General features: G+C 42.4%; 1 protein-coding gene and 1 long non-coding RNA gene across 10 annotated transcripts in view; one reads left to right on the top strand and one right to left on the bottom strand.

Moving 5' to 3' along the window:
* ACVR1 (activin A receptor type 1) overlaps nt 1-9,938 on the bottom strand; it is a 126,727-nt gene extending 116,789 nt beyond the window's left edge. For both annotated transcript variants that reach the window (XM_035007986.1, XM_035007988.1), the window contains exon 1: nt 9,715-9,938. The gene's annotated coding sequence lies outside the window, so the exon portion shown is untranslated. The remainder of the gene's footprint in view (nt 1-9,714) is intronic.
* Nucleotides 9,939-10,448: 510 nt separating this feature from the next.
* The window catches only part of LOC118012423, a 34,645-nt gene continuing 22,227 nt past the window's right edge, over nt 10,449-22,866 (top strand). For 5 of the 8 annotated variants that reach the window (XR_004679701.1, XR_004679696.1, XR_004679699.1 and 2 more), the window contains exons 1-2: nt 10,449-10,645; nt 11,248-11,330. This is a non-coding gene — a long non-coding RNA (uncharacterized LOC118012423). The remainder of the gene's footprint in view (nt 10,646-11,247; nt 11,331-22,866) is intronic. The other 3 variants (XR_004679697.1, XR_004679702.1, XR_004679700.1) reach the window with 3 other exon arrangements.

The raw sequence follows: 22,866 nt of genomic DNA, 5'->3' as shown, positions 1-22,866 counted from the left end.
GCTCAGTGCAATAGGCATAATCATAAATTACAGGTGTCACCCATCAAACAGTATATCTGCCTTTAATTCTATGAGCAGATGTTTATCAGGTCCCATGTTCAAAAGTTGAAGACTGTTTCGGTATTCCTTTATTAGGATAAACATTTTATTTATTTGCAAGATAAGGCACTTGACCCAAAAAAGTCAATAAGAGACTTTGAGCTGTTTGTAGCTGGTTCATTTTATCATTCAGACCTTAGCCCATTTCTCCCTATTTCCAAAGGGACCTTTCTCCCCCAGATCCAAATGCCCCAGGATGGCATCCTGTCACACAGATCTAATCCCCACAGCTCCAAGCCCATATCTGCTGGTTCCAGTGCTGTATTTCCTCACGAGACTCGAGCAAGCCCTCTTCTATGAGCTTTTTCCACCAGAACCTGAACCCCAATACCATGCCCTGCTCCCAACCAGCTCCTCTTAACCTTTCGTTTTCTTTTAGGATCAACACCCTTCTCTCAGTCATCCATGTTCCCTAAGTCAGATCCTTCTGCCTCCCATTCACCCCTTCCTTTCTTCACAAAAATGATTTGTGCACCTATGGCTTCTCCAGCCCAAGGCCAAAACCCTAATTCTACCTACTCTCATTTCCCCTGGCTACTGGGTATCTACCCTAATTACTAATCTGTGGCTATACAGAAGGCTATAGATCAGGGGTCTCAAACTCATATGCCATAGGGACAACGTAGTTAGCACGTCAGAGTGAGCAGGCTAGGAGAACAAAGAGTAAAGAGCAAGTGATGCTGGGCCTCAGTGTCTGGGAGAAAATAGGCTGAGCTGGGACTGTGGCAAACCAAGCACACACCTCTACTCAGAGAGACATAGTAACAAGGAGCTCTGGCAGGTTTCTGCAGGAATGTGAGCCTTGGGCTGCCAGGGCTTGCAGTCTTGCCGAAGAACGTGGAAAGCTGAACTTTTTCTGGGAAATATCCTCATATTTAAACGATGGCAACTATTTCAAAAAGAAAAAAAAAAGTTTTACATACAGTATCAAATAGGACGTAAGTCTGAGGTGTATTCAACCCGGGGGCCACCAGTTTTCAAACTCTGCTTTAGAGCAAGTGACTTTGGAATGTACAGCCTGGGTTAAAGTTCAGATGTGTGACCTCAGATATTTTCCATCACCCCTCTGAGTCTCAGTTTCTCCTTCTGTAAAATGGGGATAATACTCGGGGGTACCTCACTGCCTGGGTGTGAGAGTTAAATGCGAGAATGAAAGTAAGGGGCCTGCCCTGGGCCTCCCTTACAGATGTTATCTTACTGTTGCTGTTTTAGAATCGAGTCTAAAATCTTTAGCCTGGCATTCAAAGTAAACCATACTTTGGCTCTAAATCTCCCTTTCTCAGCTTTCTTCTACCACGCTCACTCTAATGTACTCTACACAGTCACGTCACATCACAAGGCTTTTAACTTCCAGGAGTTACCATATATGCTTGGTAAAAAAAAACATTGGGGGGTGCGGGCAACAGAACCACCACCATAGTCCTGGCCACTCTGCTCAACTTTGGCTCCGGTATTAGTGCAAAACCAGAGACGTGAATCTGCTCTTCCTTCCAGTTGTCTCAGGTCACGATGACTCTCTGAGAAGCTGCACCTCAAGGCACCGAGTCTGATTCCAGTGATGACAAATCGGTGCAACTATGTTTTTATACAACTTGGCTCTTAAACAAAAGCCAGCTACCTCATATTTACTTGCCCCATCCCCTGGTTTTGGCAGGTTGCCTCCTTTACAACCTATACATATATAGAGATCTCTGAAAATGATAACATCAAAATGGTACCTTCTTCCAACGCCAGCCAAACAGACACTTCCTCAAAAGTGTTGTTTGATCCTTATCTCCCTGTATCTCGTGACCAAGATACTTGGCCTTCTGCCATTTATAGTTAGATGTGCAATTCTTCAGTCCCTTACTCAAGTGCACCTTGAGCTCAACTTAATATTACTGTCCTTTCCATGCCCAGCTCCAGGTACAGGAGGCCTTGATAAATGCTCAACAAATGACGGAAGAAGAGGGGAAACGATGAAGGAGCAGCAGCAAGGTAGGAAGATTTTAATGATAAGGACAACGACAGCAAGGATGACTGCAGCCAGCCATTAGGCTCTTCCTTACATCTTTGAATGCGAAGAGCTGGCCCCTACCAACCTTGTTTTGTGTTCCGGAACAGTAACTGTATCGGGTCACCTTCCCTACCTCTCTCCTATGCTTTTGGTGCGGGTGACCTAAAAAGGGACTCCTGCTGTCCCCTTATTACTGAGAGTCACCATCCCATTTCAAATATAATCTAAACAAACAGGGAGCTAAGTGGCTCCTGCCATCAGTTTAAATTAATTAGCCCCACCTTTGATGCTGACTAGGATCAAAATGATGCTACACTTTTGGAGCTGGTCCAAAGCACATATTAGTCACTTTAATCCGATGTGGAGAAACAAGCAAAGACATCTACACAGAGAAAAGAACAATGGGCGGGGGAAAGAGGGGAGAGCAGAAGGGCACGGACCATCTGTAGAATAATTGAGACTCATATAAAAAGAAAAAATTCTCATCCAGATTAGCAAATGTCCAATAAACAAATTAAGGCTGATTTCCACAATATCTAGAATAGTTTTTTTTTTTCATACTGCTGGTTAGAATCCATTAGCAAGTTGTGAAATCAATGTAGTAAACAGAGACCAGAATAAAAAAAAAAAATTGACTAGAAATTAGGACGCACTGCTGTATTGTTTTGTAAAAATTGTAATTCAGCTTTATTTTTAATATGCATGTGTGTATGCGTGTGTATTCAGTCATGATGTAAAATGTATTGCTGCGAGTAAAAAATGTTTTTAAAACACTGAAATAGAACATTTATGTTTATATAATCTCCAGGGACTGAGATTTTCCATTTTTTACTAGTCCATACTCATAAAGTAAGAGAATATTTGTTCTTGCCACCTGTTGTGCACAACAGTTCAGTTATTCAAGTTCAAAAAACATTTAAAAAAAAGATCACTTGGCACACTCGTCCCTTACCATTTTCCTTATTCTCGAAAGGAAGATAAAGGTCACTCTAGATAACCACCTACGCTTTTTCCTCCTACTGGTTGTTCCTATGTATATTTCTATCTTGTGTAAGTCCCTGACATCAAGTTACAAGTCCTAAAGCTCCAGCTCTCTTAGTGGTATTTACTTATAAGTATTAACCTATAACTTAAGGAGAGTAATCCGTCGGGCACACTATGTTTTCACAGAGAGTACACCACCACACTCATCAATAGCTACAATAGTGGAAAGTTCCGAACTTGGCTTAAAATATCTCAACTCATCCTGTCTACACCAGAATGCTTTTTCTCAAGTTCTTTCTCAGTATCCACTCTCTTCAAATTCCCAGTACCATCCCACATCTAATACCCAGCTTTGTCTAAGACCACTCCTATGTTCCTTTAGCCTCTCTGTACATTTCCCATCAAACTCAAGGTTATTTTTAGAAGTTCAATTGATAATTCTTCCATAATTACCTAAAAAAGAAAAATAAAAAACTAGAGCAATCTTATTTTGTGTTATATATATATATATATATATATATATTTTTTTTTTTTTTTTAAAGTAAGCTCTACACCCATGAACTCATGACCCCGAGGATCAAGAGTACCATTCCCTACCAACTCAGCCAGCCAGGCACCCCAGAGTGATCTCATTTTCAACGTCATCCATGCAGCACAGAGGCTAGCGAAGACCCACCACTTTCACAGATGAGCAAGGCACCCAGCCATCAGGTATTCAAGCAGAAAAGGTCTACATGGCATGCCCACTCAAATCAGTCCTTAAAACCTATCAAAAGAGAAGTTCACTCTGGATTCCATCCATTTTCCAAAGAGGTCATCCACATTCCACCTCTCCACATGAGCACTGCCTACCACACTGTTTTCGCTGTCAACTATCTGTGAACATATGCAACAGGACAAAGTCAGTGTGAAGGAGTCAATTCACCAACTAAACGAGTCCCAGCCATGCCCTCAGTATCACAGGATTCGATGCTCTGTAGGATATTAAATATGCATTGAGATATTCTTCCCAAAAAAGGTTTTGCCCTTAAACCCAAAAACAACAGGAAGCATAAACTGAAAAGAATACAATAAATGTTTGTTGAATCCACTATGTTACAATATCAAGCATTAAAGGGGTATCAAAAAAAGTTCCGTCCACCTAGAGTCTTTTCACCCCTTCTTCCCAAACTCATCCTTAAGAACCTCTGTGTCTGGTATCATCGGCTCTCAGGCTGCCTCCCTGATTCCCTAGAGTACTGGGCTTGTCTGCTTCTCTAATATGCAATCATCCATTCATTCTCTCAACAATTAAAAAACCATTTACTGACTGTGTGGTCTGGGCCGGGCATTGTGTTAGGTGCAAAACATATACAAAAGATGAATAAGACACAGTCCTTGCCCTCAAAGAGCCCTGTGAGGGAATTTTGAAAGGTTTTAAATCGGTGAAGGAGAATGAATGGTGTCGAACAAATAAATGGAGTGAATAACCTGAAGTCCTTGCCCTCAAAAAAGATCAATCAAGCCCCAGAATGAGTAGTAAAGATAAAACGCTAGGAAAAATGTCAAAAGGCAAAATCCAGGAAGCATTCCTGCACTGAGATTACTTTGAGCCCTGAGGATTTGGCTCTCCCCAAGAGTGGGGGGGGGGGGGGGGGGGCAATGCAAAGGGACCGACTCCAAGGCTTGGCCTCATGATGATAAAGAGCTGAACCATCAGGACACCTATGCTAAAGGGGACCCCCTGAACTTGCCCCATCGTCCAAAAAACAAACTCCACCTCCCGCAAGAACCTCGACAAAATCTGGAAAAACTAAAACTCAGAGTCTCTTTCCTGGTCACAGAAATAAAGGCCAAGTACCCAGAGCAAACAATGAAGCAACCCAAATGGGCAAAGTGGAATGTTGGTCAGAGACTGAAACCCAAAAATCAAACAAATGAGTAGTGGTGGCTCATGGATCACAGAAGAGTCTTTAGACATAGAAACAAGCTCAGATTTCCCAAAATGCATATAAGAGCACAGGAATACTATTCGACGGGGCAGCTGGTTTGAATGTTGGGGGCAGGAAAGTATCTGTTTTAACTTCAAAAAGGAAGCTGCTGGGTCTCGTTAATTTTGGGAGCGTAAGTTCAAACAAAACTACCTCCCATCTGAACCAAAGGCCATGATTTGCCAACCACATCATCTTCATGAAGCTCTTTCAAGAGAAGTCCTTTAAATGAATGCCCCTTCCAACCGACAAATCCTGCTTTGGAACTTCTGATTCTTAAACTAGCAGAGCAAGCAAGAACAGTCTATGGCCAACTGCTAAAAAAGAAGAGGTAAACCTTCCACTTGGTTCTTCTGAGAGCTGGAACTGGCCACAGAAAGAAACACAAAGTTCTCACTCCAAGAGATCAAAGAAGGCATTTTGTACCAGGAAACCGAATTCAAATTCTCATTTCCAGGAATAAAGCCACAGTGCCCGACACTTGCTTGGGAAAATAAAACAGGAGACTATGTGGACTCCCACTAAAATCTCTGATGGCTTCATTTCCCAGCCTTGCCAGTTTAACGCTGTCAACATTTTGCCCAGGCTTTGCTTTAACTTAAATACCAGCTTCCCAGTCTGAACGGTCACGCTTACCCACTGGGTAAAAATGAAAGCGTTGTAACACTTCATGACAGCACCTTTTGTCCCATCCTGAGCACTAGATGTATGCGACAAGGTGCTATTGAGAAGTGCCATCTTCAGCTCAGCCCCAGTCTCCCGTAACCAGTCAGGAGAAACCTCACTGCAGCCCTTGCTATTATTTGGGTCACAATACTGAAATGAGAGGGGAAGTAGGAGAATATAGAAGAGGGGATATACCTCAATCTCATTCAGGTATGACAACAATCAGCTTGCTTTAAAATTACCACCTGGGGTCTTATCAATCAGCCAACAGCATTTGCGTGCCTACTTTGCACGGGAACCAAGCTGCCTATGGTCTTAAGAGTGCAGTGAAATATTCCCCGAGTAGTCATTATGTTAATAGTCATGTGTTTAATTTTATCTTTTTACAAAAAAAAAATGTTATCGGGTGTGTAGGTTATAAAGTCTAAAAATAAAATCAGTACCTCTGAACCCACCACTCAACCCAAAAATCCAGAACGTCACCAATGCTGTATGATCTACCTACCTCCACCACCCTGATCCCCAGGTCCCTGCAAAACACACACACACCCCAGGTAATCATTGTCCTGAATCTGGGGTTTTATTCTGAGTATATTATTATATTATGAGTATATTATGCATCTTTATGATTACCTCCCATTACTAACAAGTAAGTTGGCTTTCCAAATATAGCAATGATATATTGTTTCCTCTTAAAAGATGACATCCTTTTAGTTTTTCTAAGGTCAATCACTGCTTTAAAGAAAAATACTAAATAATTAATAGACTGACACTTAGCCGTGGTAAACTCATGAAGACGGTATGAGTGAATGAAATTTGGCAAACACTGGCAAAAGCGGCTGAGAACATGGGTTCCAGAGTCTCACAAACTCCTGGTTCAAATCCCCACTCCACTACTGACTAGCTCTACAACTAGGGCAACTCGCTCAATTTCGGAAAGCCTGAATTTCTCATCATAAAAGAGTGAAATAATAAAACATATGGTTGCTGTGAAAATATCATGAAAAATGTATGTAAAGAGCTGAGCACTGTGCCTAGCACATATCCAGTGCTCCCCCATCATAACGGTCACCAAATTCATTCAAAACACATCAAAGGGTTTTGCTACCATTAATAGTTTACTTCTCCCCAGTTTCTCACAAGTTGTGCATTAGATCCCTTCAAATAAAAATAAATCAAGGGCGCCTGGGTGGCTCAGTTGGTTAAGCGACTGTCTTCGGCTCGGGTCATGATCCTGGAGTCCCGGGATCGAGTCCCGCATCGGGCTCCCTGCTCGGCAGGGAGTCTGCTTCTCCTTCTGACCCTCCCCCCTCTCATGTGCTCTCTCTTTCTCATTCTCTCTCTCAAATAAATAAATAAAATCTTTAAAAAAAAATAAATCAAGGGGCGCCTGGTTGGCTCAGTCGTTAAGCGTCTGCCTTTGGCTCGGGTCATGATCTCAGGGTCCTGGGATGAAGCCCCGCATCAAGCCCCACATCGGGCTCCCTGCTCGGCAGGAAGCCTGCTTCTCCCACTCCCCCTGCTTGTGTTCCCTCTCTCGTGTGTCTCTCTGTCAAATAAATAAATAAAATCTTTTTAAAAAATCAATCAATCAATCAATCAAGATGCTGGGATCCAACAGCAGAACAAGCACAGAAGACAGTTCCCAGTCCCAGCTCCTCTTTGTCTAATGTACTTTTTGCACGCGGACACACACACACACACACACACACACACACACACACATTGATTCCATCTTCACCTCATGACCTTGAATAACAGGATCATTTTTCAAATGCATTTCTGCCCTGTTCCTTCCTCCCTCAGAAGGCTGGACTACTTGATCTAACCTTACCTAGAAGTCTATCATGATCATCACAATATTAGTTCAGTGCAATCTAGGGTAAGATAGAGGCATAGTCTCTATTTACTGATTCAATCACTGTTAGCTGTTCGGTGGACAGATGCAGAAAATTTGGTAAATCATTACTCTGAAAAAAAAAATCATTACAATGCTATTAATGGCATTAAGTTCCCACTTCTGAAATTAATTACATTCCTGAATAAGGCAGACTCCCCCACCTCTACTTGGCATCTTTAATATTCTTTTAAATTACTTAGAGATAACAAGAAACTTACCCAGATTCAAATGATCACTCTCTTTCAAGGTACAAAAGTTGTAAAACTACTACCTAAATCAAGTCTTTATTTAAAACCCACTCTCTCCATTTCAAGAAAAATTCACCAAACCGCCGGAAAAGGAGAGTATGAACCCAGTCTCTCCCCATCCCAGCCCCTGATTTTTGCCATCTCTCCAGAATTTACTGCAACATCATTCACCACCTTTTGAGTATTTGCGTGAGGGGTGACAGTAGAAATGCTATTATCCACCACACAATTCCATCTATTGAAGACCTACACATTTCAGCTTCAAAAGACTTCCGTTTTGGTTTTTCGTTTTGTGTCTTTAGTTCCAGGCCAGAAAACAAAAACGACTGCCGCACACAAAAAAGTGATTTGGTCTTAGAAGCCAGGTGATCCAAGTCCTGTGCAGGCCTGGGACAACCTCCTGACCCCTGCGTCCCCACCAGTGAAACTGGTGCGGCCCATATTTCATACCTAAGCATACTGTAAAGCTGGATGGCGAGGCCAGTGTCTGAGGTCAGCACAAGTCTAGTGTCTGCTGGCTGCCCAAGCCCGGGCCCCCAGCCAGCCACCCACCTCCAGACACAAGTGCCAAGACATACTATAGTGTTTCCATTTAAGGCCTGCCACTTGGATCAGCCCATCTCTGAAATTTCTTAACACCACCTTTCCAGGAAGAATTTTTTTGGGGGAAAAGGGAGGTGGTGTCTATTTTTTGCCACCGCCTTCCCTTGGGCTGTCAGAGCAGTCTGCATCTCTGGGACAGGATTCTTTAAAACCACTGGGTTATATCTAAGTCTCAATTAGAGGGCCTCTTTTCAAAAATATACAAACTATGTATGAGATCAGTCTTTTTTCTCACCACCTAACTCCCATCACTCACTCTCTCACACACACACAACCCTCAAAAAAGAAAGCCCAATAAAATTAACAAATCCATTGATTACTTTGCTACCTCTCTCCAAAAGCCAAATTAAGCACAACTTTTAACCAAGACTTTTCTTCTGCTGCTAAGTGGAATGTTTTATTCCCTAAGTATCTTCCTCTACAGCTTTTCTCCCATGCAAAGAGCGTTCAAAACTCCAGGGAAAGGAGGGGGGGTTGGGGGGACGTATCTGGCGCAAACTGGACAGACCTAAGCCAGCCTAGAATCCGAAGGAAGTTAGAGAATCCAGCGGCCCCAGAGGCCCACATCTCTCCCCAGCGCGCCCCAGGTTCTAGCCTCACTGTTTTGGTTACAGTGTTGAAGGAAGGGTTTTAAACTTGGCAAAGTACAGTGCAACATCTGTAACCACATTTGCCTTCTGGGGATCGGGAGATGAATCCCACATTCCTGGCTTTGAAGCTTTTTGAAACTGCAGCTAGGAAGAACGGAGGGCGGGAGGGAGTTGAGCAGAGTTTATTGGCTGTCTCTCCAGCAGAAAATTCCTCTTGGAAGAGACGGATATTTTGAGGGTGGGGGTGATTAGCCCATCCCTTTACTCTGTACCAAGCTCAGCTGGGAAGGTGAGCCCGTGGCCGGGCGACCAGATCGATTTACAAGTGCGGCGCACACCCTGAAGGAGTTCACTACACACACACACACACACACACACAACACACACGCTGCAAGCCAGAGACACCCCCCCCCCCCTCCATGCCTCTGTCCTCTCCCATATCCCACCAGCAGTTCAGGCCCAAAGCAAGACAGTTTTGTTCCGCGGCTGCTTCCCCCATCGAGAGTGGATGAAGCCTGGGGGAGAAAGGAATGAAAGCGAGGGGGAGACACCGCAGACGCCCACCCTCCCACCCCCAATCCCAGCCTCTCCTCCCGCCAGGCCCCCTCCTCCCTCGGTCCTCCCAGCTCCCGCGGCGTGGCCGGCGACCTGCCCTCACCTCTGGTCCCGCCGCGGCCGGGGCTGAGCCGGGGGAGGCGGAGTGCGAGCCAGCCGGGCGCTGCAGGTCGGCGCGGCGCGGCGCGCCGCGGGGCGGGGCGGGGCGGTGCAGCCGGCGAGAGAGCCCGGAACTCTGCGGGGCCGCGGCGGCTGCAGCCGGGCGGTGCGGACGGCCAGGGGCTCTCCAGCCCTAGGGCCGGCGCGGCTGGCTGAGGGGCAGCCCGGCAGCGGCAGCGGCGGCGGCGGCGGCGGCGGCGGCGGCGGCGGCGGCAGCCACCCGGGGGGAAAGAGCCGGGGGAGGGAGGGGAGGCGGGGTGAAGAGGAGGAGGAGGAAGGGGAGGAGGGCGGGCGGAATAAACTTCCCGAGGCGCAGCGGCACGGGCTGGGAGGGCGGCCGCGGGCGGGGCGGGCGGCCCGGGGGGAGGCTCGCCCTAGGGGAGGCTCGCCCGAGGGGCGGCGGGGGAGACGGTCACAGAGAGTAGAAAAGTTCCCCCGGCGCGGAGGGGGAGGCTGCGGCGGCGGCGGCGGCTGCAAAGAGCAGGAGCCGGAGCGGGAGGAGCGGGAGGAGGAGAAGGAAGTGGCTGCGGAGCGCTCGGCCAATGAGTGTCTGGAGCTGTGATTAACCAGGCAGCAACACATCATTTCCTCCCGGCGCGGATCCAGGGAGCCGGGAGGGAGAGGGAAGGCGGCGGGGCGGGGCCGTCCCCGCGCCCCCTGCAGGCGCCCGGCCGGGGGCGAGTCCGCCGAGCCCCGCCGAGCCTGGCCGTGCCGCCCCCGGCGCGCCCGGCGCGGTCTGGCGGGCCCGGAGGAGGCTGCGAGTGCGCCGCCCGCGGGGCTGCTCAGAGGCGGGGCGGCGGCGGGGCAGGCCCGAGCCGGGCTCCCGCGGCCGGGGTGGGAGGAGGAGAGGCCGCGCGGCGCGGGTGAGTGCCCAGGTAGGCGCGGGCGGGGCCGTCTGGACAGCTCCCGGGGGCGCGCGGGGCGGGCGGGCTGCCTCCAGGGCCCCGCGACTGCGTGCGGCGCGCCGCTGGGGTCCTGCGGGTCGGCGAGAAGCCTCAGTGTTCTCATCCAGGCCATTTCTGACCTGCCTTCAAATCCCCTTCCACTTTGCTCATTTCCTTGCAAGGTCTGGGGTTATGCAAGAGCTTGCCATTTTCGCAGTCGGCCTCCTTGGCAATAAAAATAAGCGGGGAGGTGGGGGAGGAGGAGAGCGGGGGAGGGGGCTTCTGCAGTAATCTAGCCCTGTCCTAGGCGCCAGGGGAGCTTACTGTGGAAAGGAAGGAACATTCCCCGCCGCAGAGAGGCTGACAACCTCGGTCCTTAGATACACAAAAACACTCCAGTGTGCTAATATTATACAGAGCATCAAAAAGGCATGCGGGGATCAAATTTTGCATGGTGCCTGCTGAGTGTAAGGAAAGCACCAAGCCATTTCCTCTGCCCTCTAGAAGCTTATAATGTGCAGTCCTATCACAAAGCAAAGTAAGAGCATGAAACCAATAAATGGGGATACCATAAAGTATTTTTATCTCTACAGGTTCATTCATGCAGCAGGCATTTATTACGTGACTGCAGTACTGCAAAAGGTTGCAAAGGAAATGGAAGATCTGGTCCCTGCAGGTCAGGAGTTTACAATCTAATTAGGAATATAAGGCAAATACACATGAAACAGATAGAAAATAATCCCCGGGTATTACATAAGCAAGAGGACAGTGAAGGCTGGGGGCATTTTTTTTTTTTTTTGTAAGGGGAGAGATTTCTGTACCTGCATGCTTGCTTGGTGAGGATCAGGAGAGGAAATTCCAGGTCAATCAAGCCAGAGTGCCTATGTGTATCCTTGCTCTGTAAAACAGGTTTAGAACAGGGACCTCAGTGTCACTTGGCTGAAGCTCTGCCACTTATAAACTGTGTGACCTTGGGCATGTTTTTACCTCTGTGAAGGCAATAAAGCCTGTCTCCAGGTTTGTTGTGTGGTTCAAGTGAGATTACACTTACATGAAAGCTTCTTGAGCTGCTGTGTGAATGTTCCTCAATCTGGTACATTTGTGGAGTCCTCATTTTACCAGCCTCTTCTTGGTAACCTTTCTAGTCTTCCCTAGGCTGTAAGCTCCATGAGGGCAGGGACCAGGTTTGGTTGTGTTCACTGTGTACCATCATCATGCCTAGCAGAGTGGCACATGTGGGTGCCCAATAAAGGTTTGCTGAATAAGTGAATAAATGAACTAATGTATCCTGTTATGCTTTTAACTGTTCATTTTATCTGTTCCTTCAGTAGTGGTCTCATATGACTGGCTCAATGCAGAGCCCTCTAACTCAGCCTTCCTGGGACTAACTTGTATTCCAGGAGAGTCTCTGGGAGGATTCTAGGTAGTTCTTGTGGCCTTGTAATATAAATTGATGATTGCACATGCATGCGTATCTGTGTACAGCAGGAGGATACACAAGGATACAGCCTGTCACACAAGCCCTGTCCGCACAAGCATACAGCCCAGATACAGTCCTTTGGCTTGGACACTTTAATCCAGGATTGTTCAACCTCGGTACTATTGACATCTTTGGCCGGATAATTGCCGTAAGATGTGTCCTCTGCATTGTAAGATGTTTTGCAGCATCCTTGACCTCTATCCATTAGATGCAAATAGGATGCCTTCTCTCCACAGTTGCTACGTTTAAAAATGCCTCCAGACATGGCTAAATGTCCCTGGGGGGCAAAATTGCCCCCTGTTGAGAACCAGCGCCTTACCCCAACATCTCATCCACTGATTTAACTATGGTGGAGAAGTCACACAAGTAAAGTAACTTGAAAGAAATACATCTTCTGTTATTCCAAGATTCTTAGATCTTTTCCATCATATGTTTCTAGGAGCACGACTCTTGTTAATTAATTGCCTGCTGCATTGTGAATTGGCATCTCTTCTGTTTTCTGCGTATCCTCCTCCTTTACACCCAGATCAACATGTTCATTTCTAAAAGTCAACAGCTTTCAACAACTATTAGGAAACAGAGTCTTGAGCAACCTAAGAGTCCTGTATAATATTCTCCTATAAAATATGGAGAATTCATTCCATAAAATTTTGCAGAAAGCTTCGCTCTTATAATTAAGCCCTTAGACTTACCACTGCCTCTCTGCACTCAGATTGTAAGTAATACAGAATATAAATTGTGCTTTTTAGAAATTACTGCATTTAAAATATTTAAGGAGCTACTTTGAGTGATTTTCTTTCATCTTGAAGCCATCTCTTTTTGGTTCTAGAAAGAGTTTCCCTTTCTTAGTGATATAGAGACATAGCTTATTAAAACCTATAGAGCAAAAATCAGCTTAGTTATACATACCAGCTTCCAGAAGCAAGTTCTTTAGGAGAATATTAGGATGTTTTAGAGCTGGTGTTGATGAAAATCCTGATGGATTGATGTGCTGCAGTTCAATTACTAAAGGTTTCTTGAAGAAAAAGATTAATGGTTGAAGGAATGAACTAATTCTGATAAGTCTGTTCACTCAGTCTGGGCATGTAGAACCAACCAAAAACCCTGCTCCTGGCAGGTGACAGCACTGTGTTTACAAGGTGAGCAGACATTTTTGTTCAGCAAGACAATGTCCTCTGTCTCTTTAAATAAAGTTATTTGAAACATCGCTTTTATAGTTTTGTTCTTATTTCGTTTGGGTTTTACAGTTGTGTAATGGTTACAAGCATATGGAGATTAGTTTACATCTAGTTTAGTGATTATTCACGCTTAAGTTGAGCGTTGAAGACGAGGCAGGCATCCAAACTGCTTAGAAAAAGGGCAAAGTTTGAGGGTTGGATGTGGTTTATGGGAAAGCAATTTCTGTTCTGTTAGACTGGAAATAGGACACATATTCCAGGGATCCCCAAGTTCTCTATGAAATCCATGAAATTTGTGTTTTTGCTTCCATTACAATATATTTAAAAGAAATTAATATCATGTTAAATTAATATGCATATGCTGGATCATATGAATATCATGTAGCCATGATCCCACTACCCTTTCTTGCTCTGGACCTATAAGAATATGCAGTTTATTTAAATGGTATTTTAATAAAAATAAGGCATCACTGAAGGTCTGTGAGAATTGTTTTCCTTTTAAAGGTGTCTATACATTCCTCAAGTGTGAGAAATACTGACCCGGCTGCATCATAACTATTCTTGGAGAATGGTGAATTTATTGAATGATAATAACCTGGAATTTATTCCTAATCCTGAGGCCATAAGAAACCATTATTATATTCCAAAGACGGGAGTGACTGGATCAGAGTAGTAGTAGGGGGTGGAAGAGAAAAATCATAATCTTAAGGGTCGCTAAAAATCCTATCATGCCTGGCACCCTTGCCCCAAAAGGTAAACATTTAACCAGTCAGGACAGACATTTGTTTATCTTCCAGTTAAACTTTCCCAGGTGTACGAATGACTCATTAATTGTTCATTTCATACAAGACCTTATTGGCCATCCACCATATTCAGGGAACTGTGGGAGCTGCTCAGGGAGTCCTCAAACTGCCTACAGTTACTCCCCACTGGGAAAGTTAATCCAGACACTCTTAGCACAGCAGGTTACATGCAAACCAGTATGCAACTCTCTCGGCCAGCCATGTGATAAAAGAGGCATTACAAAACTATTGCAGAAAGCAAAGATTATTCATTAAACAGTGTTGAGGCACTTGGAAAAAATCCTGTTAGTGCTCCCTTTCACACAATTCCTGAAAATATTTCCAGAAGGAAAAAGAGTTAAATATTTTTTAATTATAAATTAACTCAAAGCAAATATAGGTAGATACCTATCTTTAGATGGGACAAGGACTTTGTAAGTAAAAGCTATGGAAAAAATAAATACGATTGGTTGACTTGACCATGTAAAAAATTTTCCCTAATTTTTTTTTTCTTTTAGGAAATAAATATAAGGAGGGGAAAAGCCAAGTAGTGAAGCTACCCATAACCTATACTCAAAGGGTTAAAAATCTTTAACATATCAAAAAACCTTTATGAATCAACAAAATGCACCCTTTAATAGAAAGTTGATCAGATGTTTTGAATAGACTAAATTATTACATATGAACATTAGGAAAAAAATTTAAAATTCAAGAAGAGGGAATGCAAACAAAACTCAGATAAAATATTTCTGACAATGTGTCAGCAAATGAACATATCCTCTCTTATTAAGATTGACTTTATAAAGGACACTCAGTTGTTGTGGAGAGTGTAAATGGGAAAACAATTTCTTGAAGATAATTAGGTGACAATATATCAAACCCCTTAAAAATATGTATACCCTTTGACACTTTAATCCCATTTCAGGAATTTATGCTATGAAAATAATCATCAATTACTCAAAGATTTGTATAAATTGATAATCATCTAGTAATTTTGGAAATGCCAGCAATAAAGCATAAGCTGAAAAAAATAGAATATAAAGGTAATATTCTAATTCAATAACCCTTATAAACACGTGAATTCCACACGTTCACATATACACTAAGATGAAAAACTAGAAGAAAATATTCCAGGATGTACAGCAATTATCTTTGGATCATGGATATGGTTGACTTTTATTTTCTTTTTTACACAGGTCTGTGTGTTCCAACTTATCTGTAACATATTACTTTTATAAGCAGAAATAAAAAACATTATAAAAGTAGAAAGGCAGGGTGCCTGGCTGGCTCAGACGGTAGAGTAGGCAACTCTTAAAAATTATTTAATTAATTAATTAATATAAAAGTAGAAATGCACATATTTAAAAGGGTCTGACAATCATGAAACAAAACCTAGCTGGTGAAGATTGCATGTGAATTTATACTTGTGAAGTGGGTGGTAGGGCGTAGAAAAAGGAATTCAGATTTAGCATTTTTGTGCTCTTGCAGGTAGGTCCATTTCTTTCAGATAATCATTTCCTGGAGGGCTCACAGCCTTATCTTTTTGCCTGCATCTCAGTCTGTGACCCATTTCCTTAAAACCTTGAGGGTTAGATGCTCATCAGGACTGTCCATGGTCTTGCTCACATTCTAAAGCTGCTTGAGTTTCTAATTTACTTAACTGTGGTTAATTTAGCTTCATTGTGGAGATGTGGATTTAAAAAGCTAGTCCTGTGAATGAATGCCCTCAGGACTATCAAATTAATTTCTTCCTCAAATTAAACAAATATATTTCAAATATAATTGTGTGGTTCTTGGTAGAATCCAACATCGCAGAGGCTTTTCCTTTTTAGGGAACATTCTTTTGCCTGATTGGTCCCTCAGAGCACTGGCATCATGAAGACATTTTCATGGATATGAAATCAAATTAATTTTCCAAGTCCTAGTGTAGCCCCACTCTATCAATATCTAAAATCTAAAGGCTTCCTTTTTATTAACCTACTTTTGTTTAATGAAACTCCAGAGATCAGCTGCTAAGGTTAATTACATATAGCAGAGAACTAGCTGTGTGACCTTAGGCAGGTAACTTCAGATTGTAGAGCCTAGCTTCTCCTCAGGTGTAATAAAGTAAGGGGTGGGTTGCATCTTGGAGGTCTCTTCATTTTGAAATTCTGCGACTTGAGTTGGAATTCCTAAAGAAGCTTATTATCTGGAGTTGCCGATGCTGCATTTGACACTCCTGGGGGTGGGGAGCTTAAGACTTCTAGGAACTGATGGCCAGGGTGATGGGAATAGAAGGACCATGTAGAGAAATGGCCATAGAGAGGACTGAGATAGCCTGGTCCGATCATGCAGGTCTCAGAACTGTGCAAGGAAGTGATTAAAAGAGCTTAACAAGGGAGTGAGTGACAAGCTTGCTTAATATCACTTATCATTACACCAAGATATCTATATCCCTTCATCAACAAGATTTCCCCCATGATTATTTTGTTTAGAAAAGAGATACAAAATATGCAAGTGCAAATGGATATATTGTATAGTGACAAGTAAATTCCAGAACTACCAGCTTCCCAGCCACCCACTTCTCTCTCCTTAATGTCAGCTTCTCTATATCCTTACAGAAATGGAGTAGACATATGAAACCATACCTGTATTCCCTTTTGCCTTAACCGACTGAGTCACCCTGGTGCCCCTGATTATACTTTCTGATTATAAAGTTATACATGTTGTAATTAAAAATATTTTTCGGGCGCCTGGGTGGCTCAGTTGGTTAAGCGACTGCCTTCAGCTCAGGTCATGATCCTGGAGTCTCTGGATAGAGTCCCGCATTGGGCTCCCTGCTTGGCAGGGAGTCTGCTTCTCCCTCTGACCATCCCCCCCCCCATGTGCTCTCTCTCTCTCATTCTCTCTCTCTCAAATAAATAAATAAAATCTTTAAAAAAAAAATACTTTTCAAATGGGGACACCTGGGTGGCCCAGTCGGCTAAGCCTCCAACTCTTGATCTTGGCTCAGGTCTTGATCTCATGGTCATGAGTTCAAGCCCTGCATTGGGCTCCATGCTGGGCATGGAGCCTACTTAATTAATTAATTAGCTAGTTAATTAATTAATTTTGCGGCACCTGGGTGACTCAATCAGTTAAGTGTCTGACTCTTGAGTTTGGCTCAGGTCGTGATCTCAGGGGTGTAAGATTGAGCCCCATATCAGACTCTGTGCTGGGCCTGCTTAAGATTCTCTCTCTCCCTCTGCCTCTCCCATCCCCTCTCTCTCCCTCTCTAAAAACAAAATAAACAAATACTTTTCAAATGGCACGCATGGTGTGATCTGATTTTTATTCTTTAAGCAAGTATGTATGATGTACAGAAATGAGTTTGTAAGGCTATGGACCAAGATACTGGCAGTGGAAATCATGGGATGGTAGCAATGCAGGTAATCTTCTTGGTTTTTATAGCAACTTTATTGAGATATAATTCACATACAATACAATTCGCCCATTTAAAGTGTACAATTCAGTGGTTTTTAGTATAGTCACAGAGCTGTGCAAACATCACTACAATCAATTTTAAAACATTTTCCTCATCCCCAAAAGAAACCCTATACACATCACCATATTTATACTTTTTATTCTTGTTTATATTTCCAAAACATTCTGCAGTGCTTGTTACTTTTATAATTAAACAAACAAATCTATTAGAAAAAAATAAAATAAAATAATGCAATATTCATTGTAAAAACCTACAGAGGAAATACAGAAAAGTATTTCAAAGAAGGTAAAGTCACTTAATTTTGCCATTTCCAATATAAATAGATACAATATTTTAGATAATTTTCTCTTGGTCTTTTCTGTGCATATTCACATATTTTATAGAAATACACATCATTTTCTCTTACTCTTCTTAGTTCTATTATGAGCATTTTCCTAGGTCATTAGATATTCTCTGAGAGTATGATTTTTGACTGATTTAAACCCCTGAATATACCACCACTTTTGACAGCATCTCATTGTTTCCTTAGGATTGATTCCTACAGGTAAGAATCTAGGTCATATTTCCAACTGCTAGGTGGTTTGAACTGTCCAACCCCCAACACCATTTTACCATCTCTGTTAGCACCCTCCCTATCATCCTTGCCAATTTGGAAATTTAAAAAATTCTGTTTTAATTTACACTTACTTGATTGCTAATAAGTTAGTACCTTGCTCATAAGTATATCAACTGTGTGTAGTTTTCTAATCTTCTTTTTAGTTAATGCCCTTTGCCTATTGTTCCATTGGAATGTTAGTGTTATATTTATTGATAAGAATATAAAGAGCCTTCTTTTTTTCTTTCCTGTTGAGCACTGAGCAGGTAGAAATTCCAGTCTATAAACAACTCTTAAAGACTAACTTGGTTTCCAGTCATTGTTTCTCACATCTTTGTAGTGGAACTGGCTGCCTTTCTTTAGGGGGACTCTTCATTTCTACTGTACTGAAGAAACTGATGGGGATGAAGTAGGGACCAATCTGTGAAGTTCCTAATATTTTGATAAAATGGTTGCTTGCCAATTTCATTCTAAAGCTCCCCAAAATAGGGGCACCTGGGTGACTCAAGTGGATTGGGTGTCTGACTTCAGCTGGGTCATGATCTTGGGGTCCTGGGATGGAGCCCCCCCATCGGGCTCCACTCAGCAAGGGCCGCTTCTCCTGTTCCCTCTGCCCCTCCCCTTGCTTGTGCTCACTCACACTCTCTCTCTCTCTCTCTTTCTCTCTCTCATATGGATAAGTAAAATCTTTAAAAAATAAAAATAAAAAAATAAAGTTTCCAAAAATATATTTACCACCAATAATATAAAAACTGCCTTAATAAGCTTTGATTTTCCCAAGTAGCCAGATAGGTTGTGTTCAACCAAATTCATCCATTCCTATAAAGGATAACATCAATGCTGGGTCAAACAGCATCAGGGTGTATAAGATGCACCCAAGTCTCACTTCACTTTTTTTTTTTTTTTAAGATTTTATTTATTCACTTGACAGAGAGAGACACACCGAGAGAGGGAACACAAGCAGGGGGAGCAGGAGAGGGAGAAGCAGGCCTCCCGCTGAGCAAGGAGCCCGACGCAGGGCCCGATCCCAGGACCCCAGGATCACGACCCGAGCCGAAGGCAGACGCCCAACGATTGAGCCACCCAGGTGCCCCATCACTTCACTTTTCTATCTGACAAGCATGAGTGTTTACACCAATGAACAGTCAGAAGTCTAACTCTGACTCCGTTCCTCCTAGTGTTACAACACAGAGCACTAAAGGTTGTCAGACCCTCCAGTTTCTAACAGAGATCCCATCTGGAATAAAAGAAGTAATCGTATCATTCTCTAAACAGCTAAAGATGTTCTACTGATCACATCTAAGAAACTGGAGTTTTAAAATGTGAACTATGAAAACATCTGAATCCCTTCATAATGAAAAGAACCTTGGAAAATAAAAGAAATTCACAAACAGCAAGGAAAAGGTGTTGATGACAGTTATTATTCCTGGATAGAAAATGGCCACGTAATGTATTTGATTAAAAAAAAAAAGAGGAAAAAGACAATTTATTGATCTGGGTGAACATAGAGCAACCTCATATAGAGCTGAGATGAGCTTTTGATTTAGACAGGCTTACTCTATTGCTGCTAAAGGTTGGGGTTCCCTGTTGACAAATCAAGTGTAGATTTGTTGACAAATCTGCTCTGTTCATCACAAGTTCTTCCACTGTGAGTTGTCTGCCTCTACTTGATTTGCAGTTATGTGTTAGACATCGGTAAAATTTGATAACCAGAACACAGCTTTAATTTGATATTATTTGATTTTAAAAATCAAAACAAAAATGGCTTTATATTTTTACAGCTATCACTATCCAGCCCTTGAAATAGAATGATGGGATTTTCTTTTTTGAAGAAAATTTAGAAATAATTTAATACAGCTTCCACTTTTTCTTTTTCCCTTTTTTTTTTTTTTGATTTCATGGTATTAGTACTTTTTTTTTTAAGATTTTATTTATTTATTTTAAGGAGAGAGAGAAGCTCTCTCTCGAGTGCTCCAGTCAGTAGAGGGGCAAAGGGAGAGAGAGAGGAAGAGGGAAAGAATCCCAAGCAGACTCTGTGCTGAGTACAGAGCCCAACTTGAGGCCCAGTCTCACAACCCTGAGATCATGACCTGAATGGAATCCAAGAGTCAGACACTTAACCCACTGAGCCACCCAGACACCACATATTAGTGTTTCTTTTTTAATGCAAAGTTTCAAACATCAGCAAAAAGCGAAAAAAATAGAATAATGGACCCCATATACCTATGAGCTGGTTGAGCAATGATCAAGATTAGCCTGGACATGCTCCCCCACCCCCCACCCCCCGGCTTTTGGAAATTATTTAAAAGTAAACTTGAGCCATCATGTCATTCCATTCCTACGTATTTCAGCAAGCATCTCTAAAACATAAGGACATTTTCTTACCCAGCCATAATGCCATTATCAAACCTAACAAAATTAATGATTACTCAGTATATTCAATTCACAGTTCAGATTCTAATTGCATAGATTTTTCTCAAGAAGTCTTTTATCAAATCTGAACCCAGACAATGACTATATATATCATTTGATTCTTTGGCATTTTATGAAGTCTCCTTTAATTTTGAGATCAATTAGTCCTCCCCCACTTCCCCAAACTCCACTCAGTTTTGTTGTTGTTGGTGGTGGTGGTGGTGATGATGCCATTGATTTGTTGAAACCAGCTCAATGGGCTTCACCTCCATTTTACTTTCTAACTGTTGAAGAATACAGGCTTGGATAACTTGAGTGAATTCCCCCAAAAGAGGTGGTTAATCGATACAGAGTAGAATCTCCTGATCCCATTCTATCACACCTTTCCCATATACCATGTTGCCATGCCATAGTTTTACAACATCTCTGATGTTAGCATTCTGGTGATTCAGAAAACATTAGGAACATTTTAAACTCAACTTCTTCCATGTTTGTTTATATTTAAAATTCCTAGTTATCTTCTAAAAGTTAGTTAGGATTTAGAATTTGCAGTTGGCTTTTCCCCAATATCTGGCCTGTTGAAGTTACTTCATAAATGTTATTTTCTGAAAATATGCCAAAACTAATTCAGAAACTCACGTTTTCCAAAAAGAAAACAAAACAAAACAAAAACTCTCATAGCAGACCAGTAAAGAGAGCTACTGCTTTCACTGAGAATGGGTAGCAAAACTACTCCAACAAAATTGCGTAGACACATATGCCAAAAATTAGAAGCAGGCATTAAAAACTTAGAAAACCTCAAAGACAAATTGACTTACCATAGCTCTTTTAGTTAAGCAGGGCTTATATTTTTCTATCTGTGATGCAATTAGTATATGAAATAAAGTGTAATCGTTGGTAATTTATATGTTCCCAGGAAGCATGAATGTGGAGAGGATGCTGGGGAATTGAGGGCTGAGAACACCTCTTTCCTCATCCATTTCTTATAGCCTCCAGAGAAGATGGAGAGAAGAAACAAAAACTTAAATCCATTTCAGTGGCTCTGGCTTTGTCTTTTTTAACAAGTCAACCAACAAATCGTTTCTTTAAAATCAGTTTTAGCTATTAGAGACTTTAATTTGCGTATGCTCCATGCATTCTTCCTGTGTTCTAGAATTCTGATTAGGAATTTTTGCTTTCAAACACCACAACTTCCTCACATAAAAATGAAAAATTCGTGGCTTCATTTTCTCCTCAGTCCTTATTAGCCTGCTAAAACAGGGGTCACCTACCACTTTCTGGAATTTGTTTATTTCAGCCCTTAAATACAACTGAAGAGATTTTAAAATATTACTTGTTACAGTGGAATGGATTCTGCATGGTTGCTGCTGAGTCTTTTTTTTTTTTTAGAAAGAAGGAGAAAAAACCACATTGTTTTGAAAAAACATGTTTTTAAAATAATTTTATAGATTGCAGATTTTGTAAATGATCATGTTAATTGTTGGGAGGGGGTTCCCAACCTTGTTAATGTCCCCTTAGCATTAGGCTTTTGTTCCCCAGCGTTGAATATGTCATTTTCTCCCACAGACTGCATTTCTAGGGGTATAATTGCTGTCTCCATGTAAAAGACAACTCATGTGCATAAATTTCCACTCACTGAAACAAGACTCTGCCTCCCCTAATTTTAATGCAGATGTGATCCAGGGGGTAGAGTTACACTTACTTCCCCAAGCAAAATGAAACAGATTACACATTAAATATTGTCTTTGGAACCAGGTGCACAGAAACAACCAATTACCTAGACAGCTCATCAAGTCCTGATATGTTTACCACATTGTTTTTTGTTTTCTCTTTAAACATTTGGTGAATTATTCTGAGGCTTTCATTTCTCTATAATGAACAGAATATGCTTATTAATAAAGGCCCTTTTGTGTGATTCACTAACAGTTGACTCACAAAAGCCTTTAAAACCATGTCTGAAAGTTTCTGAACTGAACTTGTGTTCCCATGAAGACAAAGCCTTATTACTACAAAGAGGTTATCCTGCTTCTGGTTCATCTTCTTTGATAAATAATGGATATCCAAAGATGACTTAAAGGAGAAGGGGCGTGAAGTTGGGAAAAAGAGAGTTGGAGGAAGGTGCTTCTGTTCCCCCTTTAGATATTCTGAGTTGCTCATACTTAAGTAACAGTATCCACATTATCAAGTTTTGGTCACTGCTCATCATAGCCTCTTGAATTTTTGTGCATATCATTACTTCTTTGGGGTTTTTAATTAATCGCACATGCTGATGAATTCAAGGGCTCTTTCAAGATTTGTTCCT

The sequence above is a fragment of the Mirounga leonina genome, unplaced genomic scaffold (genome assembly GCF_011800145.1).
Source record: "Mirounga leonina isolate KUSES-001 unplaced genomic scaffold, KU_Mleo_1.0 Mir_151, whole genome shotgun sequence".
Taxonomy (NCBI): Eukaryota; Metazoa; Chordata; class Mammalia; order Carnivora; family Phocidae; genus Mirounga; species Mirounga leonina.
The sequence above is the reverse complement of the archived record's forward strand: the minus strand, read 5'-3'. Positions and strand labels throughout refer to the sequence as shown.